Genomic DNA, 6017 nt, shown 5'->3' with positions numbered 1-6017 from the left:
AGTCGACAGAGTCGAGTTTTCTGTCACAAGCGTTTTCAATAAAATCGCCTTCTTTTGTTGAACCTCAGAAAGTGGAATGTTCAAACTTGTTAAGGTCTGAATTAAGCAACTTCAATCGTATAAGTATGTGTTGCCTTTTATTAACAAACATTACTTTTTTTTTTAAAGCCGTTTCGTGCTGGTCTAATGTAGCTGGGATGAAAACACTGGACAGTAGTGATGGAAAAATGAAGCTTTGTCAAGCACCGAGGCTTTCCCCTCAACTGTATCGTAAACAGGTTCATTACTCGAAGCTTTTCAAGACGGTGCACACTAACGACATCTTGTGGTCAAAAGGTGGAAAAAGCTGCCTTTGCGTCCCAGACGACCCAGCCATTTTTGGACCGTTTCAGATAATTAGTTTGTGCTATGAAAACCTGTATAAAGCAAAGGAAATATGAAGTCTATATAAATAAGTCTTCATGTCAGTCATTGTATTACACAATATGAATACATGAGTCTGTGAATAAATTTGTGGAAAATAGGCAAGGTTAGGCATATGCTATTATCAAAATAACCGAAGATTATCATAGAATGGTCAGTTAAAGTGTCTGAACCCGGAATTAATACAAAATGAACATGCATGCTTTTATGATGTTCTTTTTTTTTTACTGTTTATCAAATAATTGTTAAATTACTTACAAGTCTCAAAATGCGGTAACACTTTAAGTCTCAAAATGTGGTAACACTTTACAATAAGGTACCATTTGTTATGATTACTTAAGGTAGAGTGGTGGAAAATGCCCCCATAAAGGGCTGTGTATTTTTTCCCCCTGTGAAACAAAAGTTAAGTGTCTAGAATTCTGAAGATATAATTATATTAAATAGCATGTACTTCCTTCCTAACTACAGGTCATATACCTAACTGACACTTTTTTACTTACTGCTGAAAATTAGATCACTTAACCGTGAAATCCACTTTCTCTACATCACCAGTGTGAGCTTCACAGAGAACACTTCTACATCACTCTAGTCAACATAATCCAGAGCAACAACAAAAACATTTCTTTACTTTATATAGTGGTTATTTTTGGAAACAGTTGGCTAACTTGTTGGCTAACTAACAATGAACTGGCCAATCAGAGCAGACTGTGCTTGTCGGAAAGAGGAACTTTGTAGAAAATGAAGCGTTTGAGAGAGGCGGGCCATAGAGGACCTACAATAATGTACAGGATTTGAAAAATAATGTGTTTTTTGAACATTAAAGCATGTCAACATATTCTGTTACACCAAATACACAAAATAATGATCTTTAAAAAAGCATCATATGACCGCTTTAAAGATGAATACATTCTGTAACAAATTTATTGCTCATTGTTTGTTAATAGTTAATGATTTAACTAAAGTTAACTAATGGGACCTTATTGTTAAATTTTACAGAATTATTTGTGATTAAATGTGTATTTAAGTTAGTTAGGAAATTAGCCTCAGCAAGACAGAGTCAGTCATTTTATTCCAAAAATGTCATTTTCATGACAAAATGTTAAACATGATACATAACTTGAGATGTGGTGACAATGTGACAATGTTTATGGCTTTCAGAAAACAACAACAACGACAACAAAAAATTGTCTCATGATGCATGCATACACTGTTGAACATTATTGGTATATGAAACAATAAAAGTGTGCTTTTAGACATGGGACCAAATGCCCGTAAAAATCTGTTATAGCTACTGAACAGATTTAACCCTTTACTGTTGTGTTCCTAATAAGTTTAAGTCTAATTTGCTTCACACTATTTAATCCGTAATGTGGGTTTATGTAATTTATCTTCCATTCCACAATATTTCATACTCCACCCTTATGAGTAGGTTTTGAGTAGAGAAGGATGTTTGATTTTACAAGTACGTTTCTTGGAAGAAAATAAATGCTATTAACCACAGCAATTTTGAGACATGTAGTAATGGTCCACCTGCAGGACAGTCCTTTGGTCGCTCTGGGAAAAAAACAAAACTTTTATATATGCAAAATTCTGAACTCAACAAGTTTAAATAAACAGTATTTTGACAGGTTAGCCAGGTCTACAACATGTTGTTTGCCACAAAATGCTCATGTTTTGCACATTTTGGCAAAATTCCATATTTTATAAAATATTAACCATTAATTATTAGTCAATTTCATTATGATCAAATCATTTATTTGAAACATTTTAAGTAACTGACACTAACCTTTTCGTGTGCCAGTGTGTTTCACAACGAGTATCTTCTTTTCAGTACTTGTTCTCCGTGTCAGTTCGCATACATAAGTCTTGGTTTGGTTGAGGTAAATCCGGGCGTGATCACTGATAATGAGTCGGCATACTCCAGATGTAGCATTTAAGAATGAAACATCGTTGTTGACCAATTCCTCATATGAGCTGCCAATTAGAGTTGTGCCTTCTTCATCATCATAAATCTTGCAGTTAAAGGGTGTAGGGCCCTTGTCACAAATTGGGTAATAACAATCAACTGTTAGGCTTTGGTTTTTGTTTACACAGGCTGTGAGTGCTCCAAAATCTGGTTTCTTTTGAGAATAGACAGCTGAGGAAGAAAATAAACAGTCTTATGTAGGCTACTGTATTTTGATTTGAATGTGCATTAAAGTAAATACCAGGGCTCTCCTGAGAGCAAAAATAGTGTTGTAGTTCCTTGAAAGTGTTTGGTAAAATGATTGAGGAGAAGAAAGTTTTTAAATGATAAACATGATATGTATGGAGACAATGGGTGATTAAAAAACTTGAATCTTGAAGATTTAGAAAGTGTATACTGTATCTTCACATTACATCACATTAAACTTAAAGGCCTATATGAGATTTGTGTGTGATTCTTACCCGAGAACAAGAGGACCACAACGATCATTTCTATATGCAAGTGGCTCTCTATGTGAAACAATAAAAACAAACCAGCTAAAACAAAAACAGTATTTCATTTCATAAACATGAAACAGGTTTTTGCAACAGATGTTTACATTTATAAAGGATTTTCGTTCACACCAGGAGTCAAGAATAAGAATTAAAATTCTAATATCCATTATTTGGTCTTTAAAGTCACAAATGATTCCCAACTAAAACATAAAAATAAACAGGATAGCATTAAAATCATCTTTTGTCACACAAGAAACTGGCATCTATGAATTTAAGATATTACACACATAGTTTGACAGGTTGACAGGATCAACAGTTTAAAGACTAAAAGATTCATAACAGAAAACAATTCAAAACCTCTTACCTTTGATCATTGTTACTTGAATATATTTGCGTTTTGTGTGAATAATCCTTCTATCAGCTTTTTGAAATTAAGAGAAACGTCTAATGTTGTGAGCAGGGTTCAGATGAGAGAAATCAGTGGTAATGTGATTTTGCTGGGCTTTTATTGCATTCATTTGTGGGTGTGCTGGGGGGTTGAATGCATTTCCAGATGAAGGCAATTACATAATACAACAAGGAAACTATTACTCAGGGAAGAAAAGTACACCCCAATCTTTCTGTTGTTGTTTTTTTATTTCTTTTTATACTGGCATCTAACAGCCTATTCAATATATCACCCGTTACTTTTTAAATCATAAAAAAATATTATTTTCAGAGATAGCCACAGCCTTTCCTTATCACAGTCCATCAGTGTGCCTTTTACATGTGCTAAAACATCATGAATTATAAATGGAATGAACTATTAGAGACATGAATTTCCGGGTACCACAAGAGATGTCATCACGTCTTCTTGAAACATTTCTCAGATAATTGATAATTGCAATTCTCAGAACAATTTGTTTAAGCTCCACATCATCTAGTCACTTGTGCAAATCAGAAAACTTCTCATCTTTTTGAATAAATTGTTAACGCTTTGGTTTACTAATGCAAGTCATTGAATGCAAATTGGTTGAACCAGCTGTCATAATCGGTCAAGCATATTTTCTACACATTTCTAGACTTTCTTTGAAAATGTGTCTAAAATCAATTAATTGTGTAGATTAACTTTTGACTTTCACTAATGAAGGGAATGTGATGTGTTAGATTAACCGATGATCAACCAGTTCTCTAGCTCAAAGGTGCATCTCATGAACATTCATTTGGCAAGCATGGACTCATTCGCTATAAAGGCAGAGAAGAACATGCAACATGTACAAATTTGATGTGATTGTACCTTTTCTAAAATGAAAATGCATAAATCTAATTTTGTACCTTTTAAAGGATATAGTGTATATGGAATTGGATTCAAGTGAACCACCTCACAACTTCATATATATGGATGAGATTGGCTTCAACCTAACTAAAAGCAGAAGTCGTGGTCGAAAGGTCAACAGCCAAAGAGCTACTGTTGATTTGCCAGGCCAATGGTGAGGGAATATCACTGTGTGTTCTGTTATTTCAGAGCATGGTGTGCTAACTCATATTCCCCTTATAGGGTCATATACACTGCATCCCCTCACCTTCTTAGAAACCCTCCACAGGGCTCTCATCCCTGATGACAAGAGGGGTCCGTTTTGAGATGATTTAACAAAGTATGTGGTAATTTGGGATAATGTGGGTTTCCATCCCTCAAACACCACCAGACAATGGTTTGTGGCCCACTACAGGATGCTGAGGGAATTCTTCCCGCCTGATTCCCCAGTCTTTAATGCAGTTGAGGAGTTCTGCTCACCATGGACGTGAAAGGTCTATGATCGCCAACCACATGCTCAGATGACACTGCTGGCTGCAACAGATGCAGCAAGTGAGGACAATTTGGCCGTAAGCAACAGTTTAAAGTTAAAACGCCTTTGTGATAGATTTGTTTCATACAAACAAGCAGCTTTTTGCATCACAAGACATTTATTGATGGACTGGATTCATGTGAATTACTTGTGGATTATTGTTTGAACTCTCATTCTGACGGCACCCATTCACTGCAGAGCATCCATTGTTGAGCAAGTGATGTAATATTACATTTCTCCAAATCTGTTCCAATGAAGTAACAAACTCATCAACATCTTGGATGGCCTGAGGGTGAGTAAATGTTCCACTTTTTTGGGGGTGGGGGTTCAGACGCAGCTTTTGAATCACTTGCTTCACTTGTTTCAAAGCGATCAATTCACCACAAGCTGATCACGCCTGTTGGTCAAAACTGTGTAAATACAAGAAAAACGCAGGCCAAACATACATAAAAACACCTGTTACAAACCAATTGCAAATGTTTTATTGAAAGTGTAATCTACTAAATGCAATGACAAATCATATCTCTATAATGAGTTATTTTATTAATTTGCAGGGGTTTTGTTGATTTTATTGGCTAAACAAGCCAATAAGAAATTACTATTTTTGTTTTTATTACACATGTCCCAACCCTTACAATGACTCACTTTGCCATGATATGACACTGACAATGTTTTATTTTAAATGGTTGAAAGATGCTGCTCAGATTGATTTCTAATACAAACTTAACTACTGTGTAAACAGGGCCAGCAGGTCAGTGACCATGCTTTTTTACAGATTGCAACAAGCATGATGATGAAACAATATCATTACAATCTTATGTTTTATCATGTTTTATCATGTTTCTATGTTTATATACATTTTATATTGTTTATATTTCACAGTATAAACAAATACACTACCGTTCAAAAGTTTGGGATCAGAACGATTTTTTATGTTTTTGAAAGGAGTTTCTTATGCTCATCAAGGCTGCATTTATTTGATCAAAAATACAGGGGAAAAAAATAATATTGTGAAATATTATTACGATGTAAAATAACTTTTTCTGTTTTAATATACATTTAAATCTATTTTATTCCTGTGATGCAAAGCTGAATTTTCAGCATCATTACTCCAGTCTTCAGTGTCACATGATCCTTCAAAAATTATTCTAATATGCTGATTTATTATCAGTGCTGGAAACTGTTGTTCTGCTTAATATTTTTTTGGAACCTGTGATACTTTTTTTCAGGATTCTTTGATGAATAAAAAGTTTAAAAAGAAGAGCATTTATTTAAAATAGAAATCTTTTCCGTTCAAAAGTTTGGGTT

The sequence above is a fragment of the Sinocyclocheilus grahami genome, unplaced genomic scaffold (assembly GCF_001515645.1).
Source record: "Sinocyclocheilus grahami isolate Dianchi unplaced genomic scaffold, SAMN03320097.WGS_v1.1 scaffold311.1, whole genome shotgun sequence".
NCBI lineage: Eukaryota > Metazoa > Chordata > Actinopteri > Cypriniformes > Cyprinidae > Sinocyclocheilus > Sinocyclocheilus grahami.
This window is presented reverse-complemented; position numbering follows the sequence as displayed.